This window comes from Parasteatoda tepidariorum, chromosome 10 (genome assembly GCF_043381705.1).
Source record: "Parasteatoda tepidariorum isolate YZ-2023 chromosome 10, CAS_Ptep_4.0, whole genome shotgun sequence".
Classification (NCBI taxonomy): Eukaryota; Metazoa; Arthropoda; class Arachnida; order Araneae; family Theridiidae; genus Parasteatoda; species Parasteatoda tepidariorum.
In genome coordinates, this window is record NC_092213.1 from 57,657,891 (window position 1) to 57,680,699 (window position 22,809).

Below are 22,809 nucleotides of genomic sequence, written 5' to 3' on the forward strand. Positions count from 1 at the left end.
TATGTCTTTGTGCTAGAACATTGTGTTCATTGGCGAGCGAGCGCAGCGAGCCATGGTTCACGGCGTGAACCGCATAGGATTGCGTAGCAATTCTCGGGGGTTGGCGAGCGTTAGCGAGCAGGGGACGGAGCCTCCTAGTATATATATATAAATTGCTGTCTTTTGAAAGGTTCCCCATTAACAATTTGACTATCGTAAAAAAATATCCTTTTTTTTCCGTCAGTGAATCAAAAGTAGCCCTAATCTACGGTATTTATTTGGGTTGTAAAAAATACCAAAAACGCCTGGACGTTAAAGTTTTCTTTCAACAAATCAAATCGTCACGAACGCGCCTTTAAGAATGCGTATTTTATTACATCAAGTATTCATATCAAGTGTACGGTAAAGAATTCGAAAGTAGTAATAAAATGAAATATTGCTTTCATTAACACTTGCGTCAGCTTATTTTATTATTATTATTTTTTTTTAACGCTAAATAAGTACTGGAAATAATAATAAACGACAACATCTCGCTGACGAATGTGTTCTGTTCTAGTTGCTATTTTTCACCTATTTATATTGTAACCACGATGGTGAGAAAAGAAAAATTTATACTTGGTTCCATTATGATTATAGGACCATTTAAAAAGCCAAACAGGAGAAAAATCGATCGCCAAAGGCGATTTTTCTCAAATGACAGCTACTTAGCAATCTTGTAATTCCTTGTCTGAAATACAAATCGGTGCTGTCTTGGCTTTCTTCTGATAAATGTAGTCAAAATCTGAAAAGCACATAGGAACTAATTTGATTTATTCAGCACTATTAGAAACTTAGTTTAAAAGTTTGAGTTTGAAAAGATATAATGTATAAGCTACCATTTAAGTCTATACTTCATGCAGATGGGTAAAGATTCAGAATAAATGTGAAATGTCAATGTAGAGGTACTTTGAACTGTGAGTAATTGCATAATTAATTTTCCACTATTACGATTGACTGTTTTGTGAATGGAATTTTTAAATGTTGATATCCATTTAAACACCTGCGTTTTCTTACGATATCATTCATTACTAAATTTGTTAAAAAAAATCATATATTCTTGCTTATGCGAAACAGTACTCTTATTAAATAGTTATTAAATTTCTGATTTAGTTATTAATTATTCACATCAAACGTCAATTAATTACTTAAACCTTCATAAATTCCTGATATAGAGTAATTACAACTCGTTCAGTTTTAGGACAGTGGTCATTCATTTATGGTTTGAATGGCTTTTTCCTCTATATTAAAAAAAATTTTTAAAAATTTTCTAAGCCTTCATAAATTTCTGATATAGAACAATTACAACTCGTTCAGTTTTATGACAGTGGTTATTCATTTACGATTTAGATTGCTTTTTCCTCGATATTAAAAAAATAAGAAAACTTTTAAAAAGTTTCTATACTTTCATAAATTTCTGATATAGAACAATTACAACTCGTTCAGTTTTATGACAGTGGTTATTCATTTACGATTTAGATGGCTTCTTCCTCTATATTAAAAAAAAAAAAAGAACTTTTACATATTTTTTAAACCTTCATGAATTTCTGATATAAAGCAATTACAACTCGTTCACTTTTAGGACAGTGGCTATTCATTTACGATTTAAATGGCTTTTTCCTCTATATTAAAAAAATTTTAAAAATTCTCTAAACCTTCATAAATTTCTGATCTAGAGCAATTACAACTCGTTCAATTTTAGGACAGTGGTTATTCATTTACGATTTAGATCACTTTCTCCGCTATATTAAAAAAAATAAAAAAACTTTTACAAATCTCATAAGCCTTCATAAATTTCTGATATAGAGCAATTACAACTCGATCAATTTTCCTTTTTTAACACAAAAAGTATGGGGTGAAAAAAAATTTTAAATTATGCACATCTTTAGAAATATGTTTTTAAAGAATATTCTGATAGGAAAATGTTATTAATGAACATGAATCTCAAAGTTATTTTACTTATTTATTTAATTTCCCCCCGCCGCGTTAACGTAAACTTAAAACAGCAGAATTATCAAGCTTTTGCAGCCACATTCTTTTATACCAGAAGATGCGCAATGCGTTTCTATTTGTTTCAATTTCAAATTTGCCCTAGAGACATATTTAATAGATTTTTTAAAAAAGTTTTTCGTTTGTTTCAGTACAAAAAAAAACTTATCATTGTAAAATTATGATTTATGCCCGAAAAACACTTTATCATTTTCACTTGCAAAAGTAAAAATAATTTCTGTAGAACATGACTGTTTGACGCATAATTTTTATTAAACATATTTTATATACTTTTTATATTATTTTGTGTTAAATTAGGTCAAAATAAGAGAAAAATATTGTATTTAGCATTTTAATAATTTAAAGTACATCATACAATACATGAAACACTGTACCGGTGTCTTTTTTTTTTTTGCGTTAAAGGTAAAGGTTTTTGCGTTAAAGGTCCTAACAATAATTTTTCTTAAACTTGCACTTATTTGCAGTCTTTTAAGATCTATCATTATTTAATTTACAACATCAATTATTGATAATTTTTTGAATATAAACGAAAAAACATTTTTTTAGGATTTTATATTTTAGTACAAATATAATTTCGATAATTAAACAGATTTTTTTGTAACTATTGGACTATTTTTCATAATTAAAAACTATATATTAAAAGGACATCGGTGAAAATCACCGTAAAACGGTTAACAAATTACGCGGTTAATTACGATTATTTTCTTTTTTACGTTTTTCAGCCTTGTTCAAATTTTAAATAAAACAAAAAATTTTTTTATGAAATCATGTCTTGTCTTGTCTCGTGTCTTGTCTTCAAAAGTCACACATTAGATCAAAATATATATTAATGAATAAATATTAGCAGTATTTTTTTTGTCCTCATTTTTTTAAAAAAAATACGATTCTTTAACCCCGGAACAGGTAATAAATTTTTGTATCGTTCCAATATTTTATCATTGCACCGACCACACTGCTGACGTGAAATATCCTCAGTGTTAGACTGATCATGGGTTAGAGTCCCCTTGCCATCAGGCTAACCGTGGGAGGTTCTCGTGGTCTTCTTTTCCATGTAAAGCAAATGCGGGTTAGCTCCATTAAAATGTTCTCCACGAAGGCAAATTTCGCCCAATACTCGATCCAGGAGTTCCCCTGTCTTCTGGATTGGCTTCAAAATTACAATTGCTATGGAGTTGAACATTAGTAGTCGTAAACCCATAAAATTGGGTCGGCTGTTCAACGGCGGTAATAAAATATAAGAATATTTCGTCATTTTTTTTTAAGGTTTTCATCAAACATATGGATCTATGGCCGGGATAGCATGGTCGGTAGGGCGCTGGGCCCATGTCCAAGAGATCGTGGGTTCGATCCTCGTCGGCCGAAGACTCCTCGTGTAGTAAATGGTGACTGATGCACGTTAAATCTGTCGAGTCTCAAAGTCCTCCATGTTCCCACAACAAATCAATATCTCTGGGGGTACTGATCCAGGAGTTTCCTTGCCTCCTGAATTGGTTCAAAATTACAAGGCTACGGAGCTAAACATTAGTAGTCGTAAACCCATGGAACTGGGTCGGCTGTTCAACGACGGTTATTAAAAAAAAAAAAAAAAAATGGATCAAAGCTTCATATTTATCACGTATTTACTTTTTCCAGTATTTTTCCCTGTGTATTTTTTTTTTTAAAGTAAATAAAAGTTCATTACCCAAAAGGCAAAGGCTGACATTCTACTTCCTTTTTTTTCTTTTCTATTCAAGCTTTGTATTTTTCCATGAAGAAAACTAAGTTGTTTTGTGATAACCTAATACCTAGAAAGTAACTCTTCAGCATTCTTTTCTGTTTATCTTGTTGAAACTAAACAATTCTTTATGAAAAGAACCTAACCATTGTGAAGTAATCAACGAATGATTATTTATTCATTAGCTATCGTTTATTATTATTTATTGTTTATTAGCTATCGTTTATTATTATTTATCGTTTATTATTATTTATTGTTTATTAGCTATCGTTTATAATTGTTTACCGTTTATAATTATTTATTAGCTATCGTTTATAATTATTTATTAGCTATCGTTTTAATCCTCGCCTTAACTCGATAAATTTTGACGTTCTCTTTTATGCCTAACTCTACTCAAAACACATATAAATTCTCACGGTTTTGCGAGATCATTATTTAAATATATTCACATAATGTATTCATACGTGTTAACAGCTCTTGAAAAATAACTCGTCCCTATAAAACAAATAAAAGCCCCCAGCAATCTAAGAAGTTTTCACATTAATGATTTATTAATTCAATCCTTACGAAACTCACATAAGACCCGAAGAAGCAAATCCCACGGTTCTAACTCATTTAATTCACTTACAACTCTTTCGCTACCGTTTAGGGCATATTTTACGAACGCCAACTGACATCGACTCGTGTCTGTAGAATGTAAATACGAACCATTTCCAATTCAAATGTATGCCATATTAACGCGGTTTTGTGGCTTTACAATCATTTTTTTCGCCTTGGTGGACGGAACCCTGTTATTATGGTGTATTTTTCCGAATCCGGTCGGTGTGATAACGACGTGTAATTGTGGGGAAAAGTTAGGGATCTTTACCCAGACGTGTCAATATTTACACTTTCCAGACTATACTTAGAAAGCCATCTGTCAATAGTTGATCAGAGTTTTGAGAACAATTTATGGTCCTATTTGACATTTATGGTACTTGCGGCAGATTCGAGGGTTGCTTTGCGAGCCACTAGTCCTGGGATGGGTGTTGGCGGCAAGTTTCACACTTTATATTTTTAATTAGCGATTGGCATCGTATTTGTATGAATTTAGTGCAATTATTCTTGAAGAAACATTAATGAATGAAAATATATGAATTTAATTGATTGTATGCAATTAAAAATAGCTTTTTCTGTTTGAAATTCACATAAAAGTTGTTTGAAATCTATTAAGTCTAGACAATCCGTCATTTAACAAGCTAATTCTTTATAAATTAAGAAGAAAAAATTCACTCGTGACTTATTAACTACTAATTCGACGTTGCTACTCAAAACTAACTTCAAAATCAGCATCGTGGACCAAAAATATAATTGAATTTATTTTAAGTTTTCCGAATCTTCGATGTCACTTGGAAGGGCAGTATTTCAGCTAATGTTTTAGCTATAGTCGATAGATATGAAATGTACATATTTAATTTAAAATTAAATATAAAAAAATTTCAAAAATTTAAGTTAGATAAATTAGTGGAGACCTTTGACTCCACAAGTATGCCAAATATATAAATTTACTTTTTTGTATGCAACTGAAAATAACATTTATATGTCAGAAATTCATATCAAATTTGTTTGAAATTGATTGACTCTAGGTAATCCGTCATTTAAAAAGTTGATCCTTTATAATCCAAAAATTATATCTCGCACGAGTACTAAATCAACAACGCGACCCTACTTCTGAATCAGATTCCAAAAATATAATTAAATCTATTTTAAGTTCTCCGAATCTTCGATGTTGTATTTGTTTTGAAATAGTCAATAGACAGTAATTAAAAACTGAATATCAAAAAATTGTCATCTCTCATAACCGAAGAAACAAATCCCACTCTAAGTCACTTAAAACTCTTACGCGACCGTTTTGATTAGAGCATGTATTACGAACGCCAACTTGACAATTAGCAAAATTTCTCCCGATACTTGATCCAGGAATTCCCTTGTCTTCTGGATTGGGTTCAAAGTTGCAAGGCCACAGAGTTGAAAATTGATAGTCGTAAACTTAAAATTTGGTTGGCTGTTGAATGACAGATAAAAAAAAACCGTTAACCTTTGTATCACAAAACTCTAATTGCATATTACTATCCATAAACAACTAAGATGCGGTTTATTGAATTAGAACTTTTAAATTTATACAATAAAATGAGAAATTAAATTGAAAAAAGGAATAACTTATAAGTTTTCTATGTCTTTTGCCTAATTTTTCGTCAAAAACATGACATTAATAAGTAGGTATTCATTTCCCTCCTCGTAGTGTTGATCACCTGTCAAGACACGGCCTTGTGAATGAAAATTTTATCTGGTACACCAAAGGAAAACAGGGTGCTTAGCATTTTTTAAAAAAAGCCCTTAAGGATGCTTTTTTTTAATTCGGGGTTTGTAAACAGTACTCAATTTTCTATCTTCTAAAAAGAGATTTTTTTTTTCTTTGCCGTGTCGACTGTCGTTCTAAATTACAAAAAATGCATGATTTTCATAAATTTCTCCACAATATTTATCAGAAGATAGTTATTTTATCATGATTATTTTAAGTTTTTGAAAAAGTTTTTGAATTTTATTGATTTTAGTTTTATAAATTAAGAACTTTAAACTACAGAAAAGATAGTTTTTATTACTGCACTGATCCTAATTAGGATTTTTTTTTAAAATTAAGATTCTTTTTTTTTTTTTTTTTGGCACAGATCCTAATAAAAGTTTTTTTTTTTTGGAAAGTGTTTAGAAATATTTTAGAGTGCTTGTAAAATACTTAAAAGGTGCTTATATTTCGTTGAAAAATCTGACTATGCACCCTGGAAAAGTTTTGCAAACAATTTAACAAGCCATCCGTAAAGCTATCTTTTTATTTTATTTTATAATTGGCCTGGAACAGCCGACCTAATTCTTAATTTACGTCTTTTAATTCCATAATCGTGTAATTTTGGACCGAACCCAGAAAACAAGGGACTCCTTGATTAAACATTGTGACTAACTAGCCTTCGTGGAGAACTTTTTGATGAAACTAACCCGCATTTGCGCTACATGGTGAGAAAAAAAGCCTCCAGCGGTTAGCCCGACGGCAAGGGGACTCTAACTCATGATCCGTCTATCACTGAGTATAATTATAAGTCAACACTGTGATTTGTGAATTGGTACCAGCCAGCCACAGCTGGGATTCGAACCTGGGTCACCTCATCGGACAGCGAATCCTTTATCTCTTGAGCCATCTTGGCTCTCTTAAGCTATATTGACTATAGGCCAAGGCATATGCTTTGGGCTCACCCTTTTTAAAAGAAAATATTTCCATTGGTGATGCAAATTTCAGCCAGTATTCTTTCAAGAAAAAAAAATCAAACCCTTTAGAATTTTTTAAAACAAATCAGATTTAAATAAATCTTTTAAATCAATATTTAGAAAACAATTATAACGAAAGGAAAAAACGATTTTAACTATAACTTTTAAAATCTTAAAAAAAATTAATGCTTTTATGATTTTATATAATGCAAACCAGAGAAAAGAAAGAAATACATCAGTAAGTTTCTGAAAAAGTCTTATAAAAATAACTAACCAGGAAAAATTAGTACGCTAATTAGTTGATACAATTAATAAATTTACAAATATATAAATTTAGAATTATTTTTATTGTTTTCTTTTAAGGAAACAAGGAGTTAAAATATTGTTTAATACTTAATGATTTTATAAGATTAACTAGAATAACCTCATCAATTGATAATTCTCCTGAAGTCCAGATAAATTTGATTTCTCCTATCGAATTCGCCTTGAAAGTATATTTTCAAGATCTAAGCTTAAGTTAAAGCAATTGAAACTAAGCAAATATGCTTAGTTTGGAGTTATTTTTGCAGTCTACTTATAAAAAGATAAATTTTAATACTTATGTGAAATTTACCTTGAAAGTATACTGTAAAAAATTCCGGATCAAATTCCAGAATTTTATTACAATACTTTTTACCGCAAAATCCATTTTCACTGAAATATGTTACGGAACCGGAATATACGGTTATATCTGTAATTCTTACAGTAACAATTACCATAAAATCATTGAATCACTCTAGTGAGATAAATGTTACTGTAAAAATTTCGGTATAATATTTTACGGAAAAAAGGATTTTACGAATGATGCACCCAAAGTGCCGGTTCTTTAGGCCGTTATTTTAATCAGAATTTTTTACAGTGTATACGGTCAAGATTTAATATTGTTAGTCAATGCAATTTCATTCTATAACCGTCTTTAAACATCAGGCCCAATTTTTTTGAGTTTACGACTACTAATTTTCAATTCTGTAGTAATTTTGGACCCAAACCAGAAGACAATCAAACTCCTCTGGCTCAACTACTGGAAGAAAATCGTAGGTCTTTTTGATGGAACTAACCCACATTTATGTTACATGGAGAGGAAAACCACGAAAACCTCTCACGAGTAACCTGACGAATGAGAAAATGATCTGTCTCTCTCATGATCTGTCTACCATTGAGAAAGTTTTACGTTTACACTGTGGTCGATCCAAGCCGGGTGAGGAATTCGTATTGACCAGCCATCGTTGGGATTCGAACCCGGTCCACTTCAATGGCAGGCGAGCGCTTGATCTCCGGAGTTAATACAATTGCAGTTAATACAAATATGCTTAATTTGGAATCATTTTTATCAGCTTCATTTAAAAATTTTAATGTTTTTTTGGAATTCAACCTTGATAGTATACTGTCAAGACATAAACTTATTAGTTAAATGCAATTAAAAATACAACTAGGCTTAATTTGGAATTATTTTATATGCTTTTTAAAAATTTTTTTCAACGCTTCTGTAGAATTCGTCTTGAAAGTATACTGGTAAGACATAGACTTATTAGTTAATGTAATTAGAATAAATGCAACCGGACCCAATTTGCAATGATTTTACTTAATTATTTTTAAAAAGGTTAATTTTAATGCTTCCTTAGAATTCGACTGGAAAGAATACTGTCAAGACATAAACTTATTAGTTAATGTAATTAGAATTGATGCAACTAGGCCCAATTTGGAATTATTTTACTTAATTTTTAAAAAAAAGATAAATTTTAATGCTTCTGTAGAATTCGACTTGAAAGTATACTGTCAAGACATAAACTTATTAGCTAATACAACTAAAATTAATACAATTATGCCTAATTTTGAATTATTTTACTGGCTTCTTTTAAAAAGATAAACTTAAATGATTTTAAGGAATTCGCGCCATGAAAATAAACTGTTATGACATTACTAGTTAATACAATCAATAAAATTCTGTTCATTTGAAATTACTTTTGTTGGCTTGTAGTAGCCAATGTGGTAACCCAGCTTATGCCTACCACAGGTGCACCTGGAGGATAAAGTAGTGCGGTGAGAAAAGTAGGACCTTCACATTCTAAATAGGTATTTGTATCCTTAAAAATAATTGCTCCTCACGATAATCACGTTTAATCCACACCTCCTTTTCTTCTCATTGGAAATGCGTGCCATCCCTCGCGTGCGGAGATTCATCCAACACCCAAATTAATCCGAAAAGTAAATGGTATTGACCTATATCGAACATTTATCGTTCTTTACACCAACCATAATTATGATACCACTGGTTACGTCACCTCTTTGGTCTTAGATTTTGTGTTACTATTCTTTGCTATTTGTAGTGTGCATTTATGAAAGATTCTTAATTTACTATTTCAGTTATCACCAGAATTATACCCATAATACGAAATCACATTTCATAATATGTTAAATATTAATTTAAAAAAAAATTTGATTGATATGTTAAATATGCCCGAAGACATTAATTTTTAAGTGGACCACCATTATTTGGAATTAGTTTTAGAAAATTATAGATTTTTGTCTGTAATAGGCAAGTGTTTTAAGGTCGTAAAGTCGTTAAGGTTTGCCTGTAATAGACAATGATTAGGTCGCTGGAATTACTACAACTGATTTGTAGTTCGTGTTATTAAGCGTTAAACAAACACGATAACATCTGCTAACAATGTCATAAATTATAAAAGTCTCACCTTACGTAAAGATTTATAGCTTTAACTATGCAAAAAGAATAATAGTTTACTATGCTCAAACAATAATAGTTTCATTTTACATAAAAATAATTTAACCATGCATAACGGCATGATAATCGTATTAGCATGTGATAATTCTATCTATGCTCGATAAATTCACATTCTGCGAAGATGGACAATATTATTATGCATTTATAATATTAAAATTTAGTCTATCTGTGTATCTCTTTTACAACTCCAGAACCGTTTGCTCTATCATCCAGAAATTAGGATCGCTGCGGCTGCAAGTGGCAAAATTAGCGCTCTGTCATAAAATTCTTTCGAAGTTTTTAATACTTTCGTTAGTATGAAGCCCTGAATACTTAGATACTAACAGGATGCTTAGCTCTGGATACTAAGTATCCAGGACTTTACGTTAGTAAAGATGTAGGAAAAATGGAATTTTTTTCATTGGATTAGAACTCTTAACTAACTCCCTGGCATTACAATCCATGTTGGACTATGGCCTCACTAACAATTTTTTTCCTAAGTCGCCTGTCTCTAGTTCTTTGTTTCCAGTTTCGGGCCTTTAGAATGTTAAAGTCTTTCTCCACCTCTTCTAATCATTTCTTGGCAGGCCTCTTTTCCTTTGGCCCTAGCACTACCCCTTGAATATGCAAATGGAATTTTTTGTTTCATTAGCTTAGAGCTCGCCATTGATAAAAATGAGATTGCAGACGATTTTCGTTCTTTCAAGTATAAAGATTAAATCCGGGGACATTTGAAAGCTTATAGCTTCTACTAGAAAGGGAATTTTTTTGTTCAGTCTTTAATATTTAATTATTTTTTATTCATTATGTCAGATAACCTCAATGATCAGCATGAACATGTTAGCATTGGTGAATTACGCCACCAAAATTAGCATTTCCAATCTTACTTAAAATCACGTGTTTATTTTGCGGTTTTAGTTATTCCTTTAAAACGTTAATCTATAATTTAAATTCAACAGTAATTGAATTTAAAAAATAATAAGTTATGTATTTAAAAGCAAAATTAACGAAGAAATAATATTAATTCGTATTGGAGAAACGTAAAAAAAAAACGCCGTATTCCTATTAACTCCAAAGATGCTTGATTAAATTCCTTATTGGGGGAATAATTAAATTAAAAAATAGATATGTTTCAAAAAACAAAATTTTTATTCTTTACGGGGAACCGTGAAAAAAAGCCTTGACACCAATGAAGCTTAATTAATTTTGGTAATAATTAATAGTTGAAATTCAAAATAAGTCATGTTAAAGCAATATCATTGGCAAAATTGTACTATACCATTTAAGAGAAGTGTAAAAAATCGCCACATTATTATTAACGCCAATGATGCTCAATTTTTGAAATAAGCACTAATTAGTAAGTGGTGCACTTTTAATAGATACGAAATGCACAATAGATTTATAAAATGTACAATAGATAAATAAAATATATTTATTTAAATATTGTTTGGTAATTTGGGCAAGGAGTATATTTACATTAAAAATCTTTTTTCTGACTCTGTGAGCATTAGAGAATGGAATTTTTTTTTAACAAACACGTTTCCAGAAACAAAATCTTTTTCGATATAATATTGAGAGGCCTTTGGAGTCATTTAACAAATATAAGTGGATGTAATTGTTTCGACCATTCATGACTGCATGACTCTATTGTGATTCATATATTTCATTTTTAGACATCGCAAGTAAAATGCTTACAAGACTTTTATGTAACTGGTCTAACTTTAGTGTGACAAGTCGCAAAAAATACCCTTTAGAACTCTAGAAAAACAAGTCGTGAAATGGTTCTCAAGCGACTTTTTAGGAATCAAAGTTGCAGCAAAGTTTCTCAATGACTTGAGTCCCAGTTAAGTATATATGTGACTGAAGTAACAATAAATAGTCATGGAGACTTTTATGTGTTATCACAAGACAGAATGACATCAAAGTCACATTATGACCCCCTTCGGTCGATTCAAAACTGTCACACCCGTGACTGTGACCACTTTTGACGTTTATATGACATCCATGTGACAATCTGGGAAACTTTATTAAAAACTTCGTTCGTTTCAAAAAATGCAACGATGTTAATAAAAGTTGCCCTGTTTCAAGTGCTCAAAAATAGACTTCCATTTTCAATATTTGCCAGGCAGAGATGAAAGAAAACAAAAATGGCTGGAAACATAAAACTTAAAGTTGCCAACGAAAAAAGGAGAAATAATAGTGAAAAAGCAAACTATAAAAACCGCGGTAGCCTAAGGTGAAACAGAAAAATAAATAAAGATGAAAAACAAAACTAAAAAAAACGAGTTGTCGTTGAGAGAGACAAATTGGGGCAAAATAGATGCCCACACTTTATGGAGAAATTTAAAAAAACTCACGTGATTTACAAGGGAGTTATTTACAAAGTTATTACATAACAGGGCATCATTGAGCTGATGTGACAAGGGTGGGAAAAAATTTGGCATTGATGAACTTGAATTATTTTAAATTTTGGCACTGTCGAACTTGAATTATGAAGCAAAGAATTTATGAATTTAATTATTACATTATTGATTCTTACGACTGTTTTCATTACTTTTTTTTTTAATTATTCTTTATTACTATTTTTATTTATTTATTAATTTTTTTTCAATTTCATCAAATAACATTTGTTTCTTTAAAGGTGAAAAAAAGCAAATAAATAAGAAAAGAATAAAAAAAAAAACACATGCTGGGATTTGATTCATTTGAAAAATATATATATATATATATATTTTTTTATTTAAAAAAAGGAGAGATTTTTGTGATTAGTAGAAAGACTGGACTGATTCGTGACTGATTTTCAATGCATGTCTTGGTTCAAGCATGACAAATCCCTTTTAAGCAATGTTAAAAGCATGTTTATTTGTTTCAATTTTTTATTGGGATAAATTTTGTGAATTTAAATTGTTTTAATGAAATTTACGATGAGAGTATCAGAATTAAAATAAAATTTTTATTATTTTTCAAATATCTTTGTTAAATTACTCTTCATTNAGTTGCAGCAAAGTTTCTCAATGACTTGAGTCCCAGTTAAGTATATATGTGACTGAAGTAACAATAAATAGTCATGGAGACTTTTATGTGTTATCACAAGACAGAATGACATCAAAGTCACATTATGACCCCCTTCGGTCGATTCAAAACTGTCACACCCGTGACTGTGACCACTTTTGAAGTTTTTATGACATCCCTGTGACAATCTGAGAAACTTTATTAAAAACTTCGTTCGTTTCAAAAAATGCAACAATGTTAATAAAAGTTGTCCTGTTACAAGTGCTCAAAAATAGACTTTCATTTTCAATAGTTGCCAGGCATAGATGAGAAACAAAAATGGCTGGAAGCATAAAACGTAAAGCTGCCAACGAAAAAAGGAGAAATAATAGTAAGAAAGCAAACTAGAAAAACCGCGGTAGCCTAGGGTAAAACAGAAAAATAAATAAAGATGAAAAAACAAAACTAGAAAAACCGAGTTTTGGTTGAGAGAAACAAATTGAGGCAAAATACATGTCCGCACTTTATGGAGAGATATAAAAAAAACTCTCGTGATTTACAAGGGAGTTATTTACAAAGTTATTGCATAACAGGGCATCAATGAGCTGCTGTGACAAGGGTGGAAAAAATTTTAACGTTGACAAACTTGAATTATGTTAAATTTTGGCATTGACGAACTTGAATTATTTTAAATTTTTGCATTGACGAACTTGAATTGTGAAGTAACGAATTTATGAATTTAATTATTACATTATTGATTCTTACGACTGTTTTCATTATTTTTTATTACTTTTTTAAATTATTCTTTATTGCTATTTTTATTTATTTTTCCAATTTCATTAAATAGCATTTGTTTCTTTAAAGGTGGGGAAAAAATAAATAAATAAGAAAATAATAAAAAAAAACACTTGCTGTGATTTGATTTATTTTAAAATTAAAAATTATATTTTTATTTCAAAAAAGGAAAGATTTTTCTGATTAGTAGAGTGAACGTGATTGTACGTGATTTTCAATACATGTCTTGGTTCAATGCATGACAAATTAATTTTAAGTAATGTTAACAGCGTGTTTATTTGTTTCGATTTTTTATTGGGATAAATTTTATGAATTTAAATTGTTTTAATGAAATTTACGATGAGAGTATCAGATTTAAAATAAAATTTTTATTATTTTTCAAATATCTTTGTTAAATTAATCTTCGTTTTAAAATTACGACGATCGTATATTAATCCATTATGTAATTAATGAATGAGATCTCCGAAGAAGAAAAAAATTAGAACATCGATATGATTGTTAAAAAACTATGTTTCAGTTTGAAATTAAATAAGAAAATATCGTGAAGATGGCAGCACTATATAAGTAATTATCCTTCTCAAGTTCCTCCTTAACAGTCATCACGCTTAGTGTCAGGAATTCGTTAACTTAAAATCCAATTTTTATTGGACAGCAATTTATAAGTGAAGAGCCGAACTCAGCAAGAACAAAACACAACAATTACTTTATTTTCTGCTCGAACAGCTGTTTTTACATAAAATCATTTTAATTCCAAAACTAGGCACACTATCGCCATCTATTGATTATTTTTACAATTAAAGGGTGGGGTTCTTGACACTTAGTGTCTCGCTCGGAAGGTATCAGTTGCGATCAAATTTTTTTCCTCATCATTCAAATTATAATTTTATATTAAAACTAAAATTATCATTAAATTAGATGCAGAAAATTTGCTTCATTTATTGTTTTTTAGTCTTTTTTTTCTTCTAGACTTTCAGTCTGTCAAATGTAAATTCTGCAATAGCCATTTTTAAAATGGAATTTTTAAGCATTGCAATCATGCATTTCATCTGGTAGAAAGAATATTTGTTAGTTGATATTATTTACAAATTTAAAGTGTAATCAAGATGATGGAATAAAATAATAGTTATTAATAGCATTATTTTATTTCATCAAAACCTCTAAAAACTTTAACTTTGTCTTTGTGCCATCTGGATTTACTTTGGATTTAGTCTTTTCAAAATTACGAATCGTTGTTCCGCTATTTGTTAAAATAAAAATTTTGATATTTAATTTAAACTGCTTTCAGATTAACACAATTAGAAATAAGAATTAATTGTGTTAAGATTTAATTGTGTTAAGAATTAATCGCTTTCATTTCTATTTTTCTAATACATTTGTTCATCAAAACATTCTAATGCAGCAAATTATTGTAAATTTCTTCTTTCTTCTAGCCTTTTTTCTATTAAAGAAACCAAAATCCAGATTTAATATAATGCCAGAACATAATGTCAATTTTATCAGGACAAACTATTATATCTTAAAAAAAATTTAAAATTTTAAAAAAAAAATGCAGCCTTTAAATAAATTCAAAACGAGATGTTGCGGTAATAATTCAAATTGTTTCAGATTCAAATTGTTAATAAGCCTCAAATAATTGTTTGCTTTTATAACTGATTTTTTTTCTCTTTTTCTTTAGCACAAGTCATTAAGTGCACAAATTTTAATCTTGTACCTCTTCCTTCTATGTTGAATAAATAAACTATTAAATCACGATATTATTTTAAAACATCTAATTAACAATGCATTAACACAAACACTAACCTTTTTCTGTTTTTATTTATTTTTTTTTTTTATTTTTTTTTTAATATAAACCTTTAAGGCTTTTTAAATATTATTCAGTTTTAAATTATGTTAATAATGTTTGATTCAAAATTATACCGGATTCAGATTATTTATGAAAAACCTTACGAATCAAAATAATTTTATCCTTTCTTTCTTAAACCGAAACATTTAAGACTCAACTTTTTAAGTATTTTTCAGATTTAAATATTATTAATTAGGTAAGATATTAAATTCTCTGACACAATTTTTAGGGACATGTTGTACGTCATAGTTTGTCTTGTAAACCAACGCATTAAAGTATTAGTCATGAAGTGTAAACATTAGAAGTTAATGTTGTAAATATTACTCAAACTTAAATTATATTAATTAGGTTAGATTAGATAAGGTCTTCACAAACACAATACTTTTTTGAAAAATATATTGTGTATTGAAATAATTTTACACATTTTAAAAAAATAGTTATAAAGTGTAAACATTATGAGTTAACACTAAACATTAACACGTTAAGTATTTTTCATATTCAAATTATATTTACTAGGTTTGATGGAAATTTCTCTCAGATACAATTTTTTTTTTAAACTTATTATCTATCAGTATAATTTTATCCGTTCTTTTATTTAAACTGAAACATTTTAGTACTAATAATTAAGTCTAAACACTGAGAGTTAACATAGAGTTAAAATTTTAAGTATTATTCAGATTTAAATTATATTAATTAGGTNTGGAAATTTCTCTCAGATAAAATTTTTTTTTTTTTTAAACTTACTATCTATCAGTATAATTTTATCCGTTCTTTTGTTTAAACTGAAACATTTTAGTACTAATAATTAAGTCTAAACACTGAGAGTTAACATAGAGTTAAAATTTTAAGTATTATTCAGATTTAAATTATATTAATTTGGTTAAATATAAATTTTTCTCGGATCCAAATTTTTCTTTAAACATATTATCTATCAGTATAATTTTATCCGTTTTTTTTTAAAACCGAAACATGTTAGTACTAATGATTAAATGTAAACATTGAGAGTTAACATTTTAAATATTATTCAGATTTAAATTATATTAACTAGGTTAGATAAAAATTTCTAACAGATACATTCTTTTAGAAACATATTATCTATCAGTATAATTTTATTCGTTCTTTTTTTATACCGAAACATTTTAGTACTAATGATTAAGTGTAAACATTTAGTTGTTTTTTTAAATCGAAACATCTTAGTACCAGTGATTAGGTGTAAACATTGAGAGTTAACATTTTATAAATATTATTCAGATTTAAACTATATTAACTAGGTTTGATAGAAATTTCTCTCAGATACAACTTTTTTTTTTAAACATATTAACTATCAGTATAATTTTATCCATTCTTTTGTTTAAACCGAAACATTTTAGTACTAATAATTAAGTCTAAACACTGAGAGTTAACATAGAGTTAAAATTTTAAGTATTATTCAGATTTAAATTATATTAATTTGGTTAAATAGAAATTTTTCTCGGATCCAAATTTTTCTTTAAACATATTATCTATCAGTATAATTTTATCCGTTGTTTTTTTAAACCGAAACATGTTAGTACTAATGATTAAATGTAAACATTGAGAGTTAACATTTTAAATATTATTCAGATTTAAATTATATTAACTAGGTTAGATAAAAATTTCTAACAGATACATTCTTTTAGAAACATATTATCTATCAGTATAATTTTATTCGTTCTTTTTTTATACCGAAACATTTTAGTACTAATGATTAAGTGTAAACATTTAGTTGTTTTTTTAAATCGAAACATCTTAGTACCAGTGATTAGGTGTAAACATTGAGAGTTAACATTTTATAAATATTATTCAGATTTAAACTATATTAACTAGGTTTGATAGAAATTTCTCTCAGATACAACTTTTTTTTTTAAACATATTAACTATCAGTATAATTTTATCCATTCTTTTGTTTAAACTGAAACATTTTAGCACTAATAATTAAGTCAAAACACTGAGAGTTAACATAGAGTTAAAATTTTAAGTATTATTCAGATTTAAATTATATTAATTAGGTTAAATAGAAATTTTTCTCGGATCCAAATTTTTCTTTAAGCATATTATCTATCAGTATAATTTTATCCGTTGTTTTTTTAAACCGAAACATGTTAGTACTAATGATTAAATGTAAACATTGAGAGTTAACATTTTAAATATTATTCAGATTTTAATTATATTAACTAGGTTAGATAGAAATTTCTCTCAGATACAATTTTTTGGTATAATTTTATGCATTAGTTTATTAAACCGAAACATTTTAGTACTAATGATTAAGTGAGAGCTAACATTTTAAATATTATTCAAATTTAAATTATATTAACTAGGTTAGATAGAAATTTCTCTCAGATACAATTTTTTAGTACAATTTTATGCATTATTTTTTTTAAACCGTAACATTTTAGTACTAATGATTAAGTGTAAGCATTGAGAGTTAACATAGAGATACCATTTTAAGTGTTATTCAGATTTAAATAATATTAAATAGGTTACATAAAAAACTTCTTCTAATACAAATATATTTTTAGAAACGTATCAGGATAATTTTGTCCGTTCATTTTTTTAAAACCAAAACCAATGTAGCGAATATTCAATATTGAATCCCCCTATTCTGTTTAGAAAGAACTATGAAAAGGTAGAGCAATTGTTATGATAAGAAATTCTGAATTATAAGTCACACAACAGCCTCCGCAAACAGTTGTTGCCCTTTATGAATTGCAGACTTTGCTTTTTTCTTCACAAACAAAAAGTTAAGCTTCACGTCTATGACGGACATAATCCTTTGACACCAAACAGATTTTGAAATAGACGTCAAAGGGTTGTGGGCTGAAAAGGTTACAAGAAAGGTTGTGCTATCGTTGTTATTGATCATTTTTCAGAATCTGTTATGTATATTTGGCCTTTTAACCGTAACTGCAACGCCTACTTTTATCGATATAAAATCTGAAGAAAAAAGGGTTGTTTTCCTGATTCCTCAATGGTGAGAGATTTTGCTTGGGGTGTGATTGTTTGCTTGATTTTGCACGCACGACTTAATCTCGGCGTTGTGTTTGTGAAGCAATGTATTGAAAATGCCTTCTAATGTGGGTATTGACTGTCGTAGAAGTTAAAATCGATCTAGCCTATCGTTTTGCAAAATAGAGTTTTATATGAATTCTAAAGAATGAGGGGAAATATCTGTCCAGCTTTCGAGCTTTTATAAATGTGAATGTTTAGAAGCAGTAGAAGGTTAACATTTCTAATACTCATTTTAGTAAAAGCTACTCCAATTACGTTTTTTTTTTTTCGTTGAAAAATCTTTGCGTTTGTTTCATTTTTAAACCTTTTATTATTGGGGTCATTCTCACAAAAACAGTCATTTTCATGTCCCCAGTATATTTTATGTTTGTTTTACAACTTATGAAAAAAAAATTTCAGGGAAAGTGTCCTTCAGAATGCAGGTAAACAAAAGAATAAAAATAAAATTATCAATTTTTATTTTTCATTTATTTTAGGTAATTAAAATATACCAATATGTCATTCCCTCACTTGTCCCCACTGCTGATTTAAAAAAAGAAAAAAATTGTTTCTGAAATAAAAATTTTTTTTTTACAAATTCGTGTTTTTTATTTCAGAATACTGAAATATAGAATTCAGAAAATCAATTTTAAATTTAATTTCTGATAAAAATATTAACACAGCACTATTTTAAACTTTGTCCCCAGTGTTTCGCGTCATTCCCTCACAACAATGTTCTTATCACCTGCAATCTTCTTAGAATAAAAATATTTTAATAAAAACTTCAGAAGTTAACAACTGGCATCATAGAACAAAATTGCAGTATGTTTCCATCTTCAACTTAAAGAAGCTTTGCTGTGGAATAAATTTGAATGAATCAAACCAGGTAAAATTTTTTACATTTGTCATTCCCTCATGTCATTTTTTAGAGTAAAATAAAATACAACTTCATCGAGAAAGTGGATAATTATATGTTGCTTTCTTGTATGAATATAATTGTATGTGATTGACTTCAGAAATTAATTAGGCCTAACTGTTATTTTTAAATTTTATTGAATTCGTCATTCCCTCACTAGTGTATAAAGTGAGGGAATGACGCTGAAGTGAGGGAATGATTCAAGATGAGTATATTATTAAATTTTTTTTTGTTCAATCGTGCCAGCCAATTTTATTTCCCAAACCTGTAAAAACTATTAAATATATAAGACTAAATTATAATAAATATTAGATATACTTAGTATGTTATCATTTTCAAACTTTAGGTAGATGTAACTTAGATAAAAACATGTATTAAAATAAAATATCATTCCCTCACTATTAGTGTCATTCCCTCACTTTTTAAATAGTGAAAATAATTAATTTACTTATTAATTAATTTGAAAAATAAATTAAAAAATTAATAAATTAATTTATTAAATTAATTAATTTATTTATTAAATTAATTAATTAATTATTAATTATTATAAATTAATTAATTATAAATTAATTATTTAAAAAATTAATTAATTTAAATATTAAGTATAATTTATAGGATATATACTTTTTTTATAATGCCATTACATATTTCTATTAATATTAAAAGTTTCAGAGCTTTTTATTCACTTTACTTTTTTGGGATTTTATGAACTAAGAAATGACAGTTTTCGTGAGAATGACCCATAGACGAAAGTTTGAAGGGAAGTTTTTCATAAAGAAACGAGAAGTAAACATATATATTTATAAATGAAGTATTTATAAATGTATGAGAAATAGTAAACATATATATTTATAAATGTATGAGATGTTCTAGAATCACACCCTTTAATGTATATTTTCAGATTTCTTGTCAAAAATGAAGACAAAAAGTATATCTATCAATNATTCACCCACTTCTTATACCTATGAATGACCACAAATTAATATTTAAGAGGGGAGGGAGGAAATAAGAACGCTATCGAAATCAGTTGAATCGCTAGTGAGAAAAACGGAATGAAAAGTATCAAAACCAGTTTGATTGCATGGTGAATTAGGAGATGTTTCAAATCCTCTTTGTTTGCCTCGCTAATCAAACAGGTTTTGATGTTTTGAGTCCCGTTTTTCTCAGAAGTACTTCGTTAGATTTCAAAAGCATCTTTATTGTTAATCAGTTGGCACTCCCTAATTAATACTTATATGTCTCTCCCAATATGTTTACTTTTTTATATCATTTTTGACGAGGATTCAAGAAACCTATATTAATCACCGTCATTACGGAGCACTCTGGGTGATATCCTGTAGATTTTGAGCTATATTTAAAGCAGTTATTGAAAAAAAAAATTGCGAAACTAAATGTTTTCATGGTTGATGACGTAATATTGATAACTTCTGCAATTTTCCGTCGTGTATAGAATTAGGGCTTCTAATTCCTGATTGGTGCAAATTTTCAACTACATGTTCACTTTCTGAACGAAAAATGCTTTAAAATTGCTTTTTAATGTAAATTGGATGTGTGTTTCGCTTGTTATCGAGCCCGCGCTACAAACTACAGTAGGGAACCGATTATCCGGAACGATCGGGACCATCGATATTCCGAATAACTGATTTTTCCGGTTTTCTGAATCGCTACAAAAAGCCGTTTTTTTTATAGTTAAACCCAACTAAAAAAAAAAAGTTTGGAAACAATCTTAAAAAGAAGAAAAAACGATGAAGTAATACACTAATGTTTATTTCCAAAATGATGGTAAGGTAAACATCTTTCAAAAAAGGACGAAAAATCCTAAAATCTTATGAGGAAAAAAATAATTTTTTTTTTAAAGGACGGGAAAATTAATCGAATTTTGTTCCGGTTTTTTGGTTTTCTGATTTCCGGATAACGGGTTCTGTACTGTACTAAACTTCTTTAAAGGCTGTTTTTCGAAGGCCCCGTCGTAATAATGCTTTCTTGCGAGTAATAATCTATTTTTACAATTACTGTGAGTTTGCAACTGTTACTCATGATTGTTAGGTCAAGTTTAGCCTATCTAAAGCCAACTACGCTTATTTTGAGAATGGCGCAAAACGTCAATATGGAGAAAAGCCACAGTTTTGGGGAAATGAACAGCGTTTGTGGTCTAATTTTTCAACATTTTAAAACTTACTTCAATGCCTCATTACCTGGGCTCTTAATTTGAAAAAACTGAAAACTTGACAATTTTCTCCTAGATGGAAAAATGTCGCCAAATTGGCGATTTTTTAAAAAGTTTAATAACTTTAAAAATATTTAAAGTTTGTTTGTTAATGAATGTTTTGAAGCCCAAATAATTCTTTACGGTAAGATTATATACGTAGTTTAGAAATCATCGCATTACTTCAAGTGTAAAAAATTGCTTATTTATTTTCCTTGGTGACAGAGCTTCGATAAACAGCATTAATATAGCAACTATTAAAATAATTGCGTTTATTAATTTAAAAATTTATTTGTTTAATTTTTAAAAGTAATTAAGTTAAAATAGTTCAATATTGTTCTCTTTAAACTAATTCAAATCTAAAAGATTCTAATGTTATTTATTCAATAATAATTTTTCTTCTTTATTTTTCAGAGTTCTCTCCAAAGAAGCTTCTATTGAAAGTATTGAACATCTGAAAGTGGCTCTAAGTCTCTCATCATTAAATTGTCTCTCACCTAAAAATGAAGTTTGCGACAGAAATCTTTTTAAGAGAACATGTGAACACTGTAAAAAATTCCAGTTCTAATTACGGTATGAAGTAGCTGTATTTTGGGTGCATCATCCGTAGGATCCATTTACCGTGAAATCCAATTTTAGTGTTAAATATTATACCGTAATTTTGACAGTATTATTTATTTATGTAGAGTGGTTCAGTAATTTTATGGTAATTACTGCTGTAAAAATTACGGTATATCGGGTTTTAAGTTCCGGAAAAATGAATTTTGCTGTAAAAAAGTACCGGTATCCTGATTACCGGTAAATCTTACCGTAATTTGATATGGAATTTTTTACAGTGTACACTTAATTGCTTATACATAATCTATCTGGATATAATTCACTTATTTATTTTTTGTTCAACTTAAACATGATTAATAAACCTAGTTATTGCTTGTATTTATCTAAAACTGTCTATTGCATGAAATTTTTAAAAACTTTTTTGTATTTTTGTGTATCTATATTCTATGCGAAGGTAAAGCACCTTATAATGTGTGAGTATGCGCTATTCATGAAAGTTTAAATTTACTTTTAAAATCACTCAGTTGTTTGATTAATAATTGCATAGCATTGCTAAATATAACGACTTGCGACAATCGCTCAATCGATTTTTTATTTCATAACCGTCGTTGAACAGCCGACCCAGATTTGAGTTTACGGCTATGTTCAACTTCGTAACCTTGTAATTTTGCACCCAATCCAAGACACAAGGGAACTC

General features: G+C 28.7%; 1 protein-coding gene across 2 annotated transcripts in view; it reads left to right on the top strand.

The window, feature by feature from the left end:
- The window catches only part of LOC107439678 (TD and POZ domain-containing protein 5-like), a 64,250-nt gene extending 41,718 nt beyond the window's left edge, over window positions 1-22,532 (top strand). For both annotated transcript variants that reach the window (XR_011638026.1, XM_071186880.1), the window contains exon 2: window positions 21,969-22,532. The gene's annotated coding sequence lies outside the window, so the exon portion shown is untranslated. The remainder of the gene's footprint in view (window positions 1-21,968) is intronic.
- The last annotated feature ends 277 nt before the right edge of the window (window positions 22,533-22,809 follow it).